The 8,775-nt window shown below is 36.1% G+C and overlaps 1 long non-coding RNA gene across 3 annotated transcripts in view; it reads left to right on the top strand.

Moving 5' to 3' along the window:
• The first annotated feature begins 6,411 nt into the window (after nt 1-6,411).
• Nucleotides 6,412-8,775, top strand: part of LOC141548673 (uncharacterized) — a 38,029-nt gene continuing 35,665 nt past the window's right edge. For 2 of the 3 annotated variants that reach the window (XR_012484027.1, XR_012484028.1), the window contains exon 1: nt 6,412-6,503. This is a non-coding gene — a long non-coding RNA (uncharacterized LOC141548673). The remainder of the gene's footprint in view (nt 6,504-8,775) is intronic. The other variant, XR_012484029.1, reaches the window with a different exon arrangement.

The following is an 8,775-nucleotide window of genomic DNA, read 5'->3' as shown; positions in this document are numbered from 1 at the left end:
CCTCCCTCCCTGTCCCTCCCCCACCCCTCTCTTCACTTCTGAGGTCCAAAGACTGACAGTAGGAATAAAAATGTTAAAATGTAAGTTAATGTAATATAAGTTAAGATGTAAGCCTGACTTTTTGACAATGAGATGATTCAAAGCAATTCCAATAGACTTGTGATAGAAGTACCATCCACATACAGAAAGAGAACTAAGGAGACTGACTGTGGCTCAAAGAAAAGTATTTTCACCTTTGTTGTTTGTTTGCTTGGTTTTTTTCCCCTTTCTCGTGTTTTTCCCCTTTTGACATGTTTGTTTGTTTTTTTTTCATGTAGCCTGATGAATATGGAAATATGTTTAGAAGACTGGCACATGTTTAACAGATATAGGATTGCTTATTCTCTTGGGGAGGGGAAAGGAGAAGAAGAAAAATTTGGAACACAAGATTTTGCAAAGGTGAATATTGAAAACTATTTTTGCATGTGTTTGGAAAAATAAGACTATTTTAAAAAATCTAAGCCTGAGCTCCCAGGTATCTTAATAGGACAGTGGCCTTAGAATTTCCCCTTCTTTCTTCTGTTAACAAATTTATCTTTCGAATTCCTATTTCAAAGCTTCAGCTCATCCAGAGGGAAGCAATCAAGACTTTGGGTAACACATTCAAACAAATCTTTTTTGACTATGTTTGTGTTAATCATTGTGTTAAGTTCTTTAATATCATAGTATCATTTTTTATCCCAACCCTACTTTCCATAGTCAAAGTCAGCCATGAAAAAGAAAAGATGTACTTCTGTACTTCCTGACAATGTGTACTATACCATAACAGGTAACTGTGAACACCATCAGTGTTTGGAAAACTATCTGTGAGTACAGAGACAAGGATTGTACTCCTTGACTTTCAGAGCTGGAAGGGTATTTAAAATCATCTAATCCAGATGATAAATGAAAATTCAGAGAAAGAGACTCAGTGGCTTGTCCAGAGTCTCACATAGCTCTTTGGTACCAAATCAGGAACTGAAATTCCAATCTCCTGACTTCTGGTATTATGTTGGAACCACAGTACTATTTACCTGGTATATAAATCATGTAAATCTAAGTTTTTCATCTTCATCTCTTTTCTGCCACCAAATGGCATTTCATTATGTGGATATTAAAGTATAGTCAAATTTTCACTTGACTCACTCTAAGCGGCTGCTGCTGCTGCTGACACAATCATCATTGAAATAGACTTTTTTTTTGGCTGGGACAATAGGAGTTAAGTAACTTGCCCAGGATCACACAGCTAGGAAGTAGTAAGCCTCTAAGGTTGTATTTGAACTTTGGTCCTCCTGACTTGAGGGCCAGTGAGCCATCTAGCTGCCCCCTGAAATAGACTTTTAAAAGGACTTATAACCTAGTTAGAATCCCTACAATTTTAGTTATTGAGAACAAACAGTAAGTATCAATTTTCTTGATATATAGGTGCTTGAGTTCCAAAACCTGCCTTTGAGACTCAAGGCCATATTATTGTGCTATATGTATCTAGGATCTTAAACATGGAAATGTGCTTCTTAATTAATAAAAAAAATCTTAATGAACCAGCAACATGAATATTTCTAATTTTAAGAGGTAAGCATATATAACAAAAACAGGCAATAGGAATCAATCACAGTTGCATTACCAAGTATCTTTTTCTCCCTTAACAGCCAAGAAATCATACTAGTTACTATTAAATACTGGACAGCAAAGAATGATAGGATGATGATGATAGCAATGCCTTAGTTGTCTGATTGTAGATATTAAAAGGCAAAGTGAGGCATGTGCTTCTTTGGAATTTTTTTGGAGCCAGACACATAAAGACCTTTTTAATCTTAGTGAATGGCAACAATAAATACCCAAGTTGGTTATTTCAAGGGCAGCATTAGCACACGAGATCAAAACAGAAAGATTGTGGTTTCCTGTTCCTCAGATTCCACTGTAACTTGAGTAAAGAATACATAATTTCTTGTTTAGGAAAGGAAGAACTTAATAGAATAAAAATATCAAACGAGAAACTAAGACTCAAATTTCAAAATCTTTTTAATGGAATATAATCTTACATCTATTGGCAGTTTCATCTTCCTTTTCTGATAAACTCATATAAGAATAATCTAGAAAAAGCAGAAGCACATGAGTAACTAACTCACCTAGAGCCAGCTTTCTTCTCTTAAAATATTCTAAGCAATAATAAAGGTTTGACAAAATCACATCACAAATAGCATACTGCTAATTCCAGGCCCTGCAAAAGCTTCTATGTTCTATGTTCATTTACTTTATTTTATGATATATTTTATTTTCACAACCTACTTTGTTCCCTTATCAAAAAAGAGACAAGTTTTGGTCAGGGTAATTATGAGCCAGACATCTAGAAAAGGTTTTTTTTCATTGATAGGAGAAAACTCTGAAGTGGAAACAAAAGAAAATAATTTCTTTTATTCTTCTAGTTAGCAATGCACACATATAATTCTTAATTATTTCAAGAAAACTTTTTTTTTACTTAATAGAATTTAATTTTTTTTCCAATTACATTTAAAGATAGTTTTCAACATTCATTTTTGTAAGATTTTGAATTCTGATTTTTTTCCCTTCCTTCCTTCCCCTTTCCTCCAAAAAGCAAGCAATCTGAAATAGGTTATATATGTGCCAACATGTTAAAATATTTCCATATTAATCATGTTATGAAAGAAAAATCAGAAAAAAATACAAAAACCACAAGAAATTAAAAAAAAGTGAAAACAGGGGCAGGTAGACAGTATAGTAGATAGAACACTGGTCCTGAAGTCAGTAGGACCTGAATGTGACTTCAGACACTTAACACTTACTATTGTGTGACCTTGGGCAAGTTAACTGCCTCATCCTCCCCCCCACCAATTAAAAAAGTTAAAACAGTATGCTTCAAGCAGTCTCCATAGTTCTTTCTCTAAATTGGGTAGCATTTTCCATCAAAAGTCTTTTGAAATTGCAAGAAAACTTTTTAAACTCCCAGCTTTAACCCTTTCAATGGTGGGCAGAAATTTTTATCCAGATGCCTTAGTTTCTTACAGAAATGGTTTCTTATGTTTCCTATATTGCAAGTTACCTTATCTGTATATAGTTGAACTTCATCATAGGGTTCATATTAGAAAAAAAATTGGATTTAGTAAGAGTAAAATAGTAAAAAAACTGATATGGCAAAAACTTGACTTAAAAGACTAATGTATAAAAGTAGAACTTAGTGATGTTTGCTTAACACCAGCATTAAAGTCTTCCAAAGTAGATAAAGACTCACAAAGCATCTTCACTTAAACACAGAGTTTACATTGGGACTTAGCACTAATTTGGGGGACGAAAAAGATGCATACTTGTATTTATTATATAGCATAGTAGATTATAATTTGCATACATAGTGAATGTCATCCTCACTGTCAAGGCATCCAACAAATGGAACAAGTTTTTTCCCATACTGCTAGGCTTTTGAACAGTCACAATTTCAACCTTACAGGATTAGAGATTAAAGTTTAAAGGGTCTTCAGAGGCCATCTGGTCTAGAGCTTTTTCCTTTAACAGTTGAGGAAACTGAGAAATGACTTCTCAGAGACACTCAGCTAGTATTCATCAAAGATTAGATCTGAATCCATGTGTTTTCAGAGTAAGGAAAATATGTTAAAACTCAAGTATCCTTCTAAAAAATATTGAAAACAGAATCAGTTAAGAATTAAAATAAATTAATCAAAAATTAGTTAAAAGAGAGCTACATTGGTCCAACTCCCAACTTGCTGTTTTTGGTCTCTAGGCTTAAAGTCCAATTTGACTTTTTAGAGCTATTATTTGATCATCATTAAGGCTCTATTGAAGAAATAAATAATATTGCATTGCAAAGCACAGAATCGAAGTTTTGAGGTACAATGGTCTTAATTTTCACAATTTTTAAAAACAAATGTTACTGAGTATTGAGAATTACCAGAGCAACAGAGAATTACAGAGCAACAAGGAATGCTGATGAAAGTAGAACTTGTTTGTAATTAAATCCAAAACCAGACTTTAAAACAGAGATAAAAGCATTAGATTGTAAAGGGAATACTTTGGGGGCCAATTTTTTTTTCCAAAATTAAATCAAATAAGGTCTTAAAAGCCCAACAAGAAAGTCTTCAGAACTCTTAATTGTTTTATTTTATTTTTAAATTTTTTATAAAGCTTTTTATTTTCAAAATGTATGCACAGATAATTTGACAACATTGATCCTTGTGTAGCCTTGCAGTTCTTATTTTCTCCTTCTTCCCCCCACCCCTTCCCCTAGGTGGCAAGCAATTCAATGTATGTTAAACATGTTAAAATATATGTTAAATCTAATATTATAAACATATTTATACAATTCTCTTGCTGCACAAGAGAAATCAGATTTAAAAAGAAAGTAAATGAGTAAGAAAACAACAGTTGCAAGCAAGCACCAACAAAAAAAAAGAGTGAGAATGTTATGTTGTGATCTACAGTTCCTACCGTCCTCTCTCTGGGTGTAGATGGCTCTCTTCAGTACAAAATCATTGGAACTGGTCTGAATCATCTCATAGTTGAAAAGTCACATTCATCAGAATTGATTATCATATAATATTGATGTTGTATAATGTTCTCCTGGTCCTGCTCATTTCACCCAACATCAGTTCCTGTAAGTCTCTCCAGGCCTTTCTGAAATCAGTCTACTCATCATTTCTTATAGAACAATAATATTCCATAACATTCATATACCATAACTTAGGCCATTCTCCAACTGATGGACATCCACTCAGTTTCCAGTTTCTGGCCACTACAAAGAGGGCTGCCACAAACATTTTTGCACATGTGGGTCCCTTTCCTTCCTCTAAGATCTCTTTGGGATATAAGCCCAATAGAAACACTGCTGGGTCAAATGCACGGTTCAATAACTTTTTGACCATAGTTCCAAATTGTTCTCCAGAATCGTTGGATTCTTTCACAACTCCACCAACAATGTATTAATGTCTCAGTTTTCCCACATCCCCTCCAACATTCATCATTATTTGTTCCTGTCATCTTAGCCAATCTGACAGGTGTGTAGTGGTATTTCTCTGATTAATAGTGATTTAGAACATTATTTATTTAGAGAAATAATTTTAATCTTTTCATATGAAAATTGTCCACATCCTTTGATCATTTATCAATTGGAGAATGGTTTGGATTCTTATAAATTTGAGTCAATTCTCTATATATTTCAGAAATAAGGTCTTTATCAGAACCCTTAAATGTAAAAAGGATTTCCCAGTTTATTGCTTCCCTCCTAATCTTGTCCACATTAGTTTTGTTTGTACAAAAACTTTTTAACTTAATATAATCAAAATTATCTATCTGGTGTTCAATTATGAGTTCCAGTTCTTTGAACACAAATTCCTTCCTTCTGCACAGATCTGAGAGGTAAACTATTCTACATCCTTCTAATTTGCTTATAATATCACTCTTTATAGCTAAATCATGAACCCACTTAGATCGAGCCCTAATTTCTTCCATGCTAATTCCAATTTTCTCAGCAGTTTTTGTTAAATAATGGCAACTCTAATTTTTTTAAAGACATAACTTTATTGATATCGGTGCGCCCTCTACTGTCGCAGCCGGTAATCCCTTCATAGCTTACATCTTTGAGAAATGTGGCCTCCAAACTTTTATCAGCCTACAAGCCTCTTCGGATTTAGCTAGATCCTCGGTGGGCAGGAAACCTTGACACCTTAAGAGCTAATAACTTTATAGTGAGTTTCAAGACCCACTATATCATCTTCTGGACCCTAAGTTTCGATATAATTCAACAGTCGTTAGCTGTCAGGTTTCTCTTCAAAAATTTTCCATCTCCCTCCCTTGTGGCTGCTGTCTCGGTTGCCCAGTAGTGGGTCTTATCTCCTTCTCTGGCTAAGCTTCATTGTCCTCCTCTCCATAATCCCCCGGGTTTTATTTATTTGTGTGTATGTGTTCGCGCGCGCGCGCGTCTGACTCGGTCTCTTGCCTCCATCAGTTTTCCCCTGCCCTCCCCATCAGCCTCAGGGTGCTGGACAGAGACTGGTACATCGGGTTTACTTCTATACTTGAGTCCCACTCAGGAAAGCCGGCTCAGAAGGGCCACCCCGCCCCTTCACTGCCTCATCCCTCTCTGAGCCGGCCCTCCGCCTTTCTCCCAGGCTCCCACGAGTTTCTCCGGAACTCCCGGCCCGAGTTCCGTATCCCTTACGCCACGCTGGGGCGAAGGCAGTATGGACTAGAGTGAAAAGGCCAAATTGCAACACTTCCACGACCATGACTCCCACAGAGCGAGACCTAAGGCAGCGGAAGCGGAAATGGAAACGAAAACGAAAACGAAGCGACGCAGCGTCTCCTTCTTCGCTAGGCCAATCAGAGAAGGAGCCGAGCGGCGCGGATAGATTACGTCACAATCATGGCGGCGAGAGGGAAATTCAAGCCGAGATAACGGCTCCGTGCGGCCCGGGATAGGAAAGTGAGGAGAGCGTAACTACTGGAAAGGGGAAGAAGTGAGCCCCACTGTCCAAGCCAATGGCTTTTATTTAAGGGGGTGGTGGTGGCGGGGTCTCGCGGCCAGGAGGCAGGACCGGCCGCGGGAGCGCGCAAGTGGGCGGGTCACCTTCAGAGCCCAGACTTGGATGCTTGCTACCTTCCGAATCCACGTGACCAGCCACGATTTTGATTGGCTGCTGGCTGTTCTGCGCAAGGGCTTTGGAGGAGCTACGTGGAGAAGATGGTGGCAAGTGTCTGGACTGGAAAAAGTTCTAAGAAGGCACTCAAAACCCTGGGTTTTTTTAAGCACCCGATCTTTTGACAGGGGAAATGGTTGCCTTAGTCTTAGGATATTTAAGCGGGGAATCTTAAGGGGTCATTAATAATGGATGAGAAGACAATGACATCTTTATTCTAACTGAAATTTAACATTTCTTTGATTTAAAAATAGAATTCTGAGGAGGTCCATAGGTTTCACTAGGCTGACTGCCAAAGGACACAATAAATGTTTCAAACCTCTGGTTTATTCAAACTTCTCTATTTAGTCAAAGAGAAAATTGAGCTCTCAGCACAACTTCCTCATTTGTCCCAGAAAAACAAAACAAAACAACAAGAACAAAAAAAAAAAAAAACCAAACAAACAAACAAAAAAAACTGAGCCCTATATCTTGAAGAGAAAGCTGAGACTTGGAGGGAGTAGATTTGCCCAGAATATTGCAGCACATCACCAGAAAAATGTGCAAAGAGCCAGACCAACAATGTTCAAACAAAATGTAGTTACTCAGGGATCATTTTAAAAGATAGAGGAAGCAAAATATAGCACTCATTAGGTGACTACTATTGGTTAATAATCACATCCATTAGAAGCAGGCATTATTTAACCTTTTTTTTTTAAACCAAAAGGTGAAATTTCTAAATTTGTAGATGATACAAAATTCTTCTATGAAGTGCAACATCAAGCCAATGCCATTCTTCACTATGTTTTCTGAGAGATCTGCTGTTTCCTAAAATGGGAACATAACACTACTTACTACTACTACTATTACTACTACTGCTACAACTATTACTATTACACTGTAAAAAATTTTTTTAAATAGGGTCCAAATTATATATATGATTAAAAAATGCTACTTGAGGATACCAACCCAGAATATTAGAGGGTTTTAATAACATTTAATGTTAACTGTGCATTCACTAGCCATATATGAATGAAACTTTCAAATACTTAACCTATTGGACACTTCCATTGGAATATCTGAGTTGTCTCAAACTCAAACTGTCCAAAAATGGGTTAATTATCTTTCACCCAAACTTACACCTTCTGATATGACTTTTTCTGTTAAGGCACTATCAGGTTTCAAACCTTGGAGCTACCTTTTAATTCATGCTTTACTCACCTCTCATAGAATCTATTATCAAGACCTGTTGATTCTGCCTCTGCAATGTCTTTCCCATCCATCCTTTTCTCTCTATCTTCCCATCACTCTAGTTTAGGCTCACATACCTTGGCCTATTACTATGATCTCTTTACTTTAAAAACTTAAGTTTTCATTGGACCTGTGTCTTTTGTTTTTGCTGTCTGAACTGATTAGTATTTTTTATCACATTGTGGTCTATAAAGGATTTGTTTGCTACTTCTGACTTTTTACATGTGTTTGCAATATCTTCATGCCCAACAACACATGTTTAGAGTGGGTAAAAGTGAGCATATGATATTGAGACTTTTGTATATTCTTGAGCAGTCTTGTTTAGATGATACCATAAGTCTTTAAGCACTAGTTTATCCAACATTTTTTTCAATTCTGTATTGTCCCTTTTATTTATCTTTCTGTTAGATTTATCCCAAACTGAGAGAAGAATATTGATATCTGTCATTTTTGTGGAGAGGCAGATGGCAGTTCAGTGAATGGATACTATACAAAATCATCTGCTATCCTCATTAGTATGTTTGTGTTATAATTGTGTTTTGCCCCGGCTGCTATGTGTTTCTTTCAAGTCCCCTACCCCCCGTTGTTCATCTTGTTCTTTTTTCTTCCCTTTATCTAATTATTTAATTCTTCCTTTTTTCCTCTCATTTAAGTAGTTTTTTTAATTCATTGTGTCTTCTAAAAAAGGACTTTTTCCATCATTCTCTTCATTATTTATCTTCTATTTCTGTTTATCCTAGACTTTTATTCTTTGATTCATGATCCTTATACTCATTTAGTCTTTATATTTCTTGTGGACTTAAAGCTTTTAAGATACTTATTTTGAGTGTCCTCTTCTAAATAGTTTTTTTTTTCATGTTAT

This window comes from Sminthopsis crassicaudata, chromosome X (assembly GCF_048593235.1).
Source record: "Sminthopsis crassicaudata isolate SCR6 chromosome X, ASM4859323v1, whole genome shotgun sequence".
Lineage (NCBI taxonomy): Eukaryota > Metazoa > Chordata > Mammalia > Dasyuromorphia > Dasyuridae > Sminthopsis > Sminthopsis crassicaudata.
Note: the sequence above shows the minus strand (reverse complement) of the source record. Positions and strands in the feature narration are given on the sequence as shown.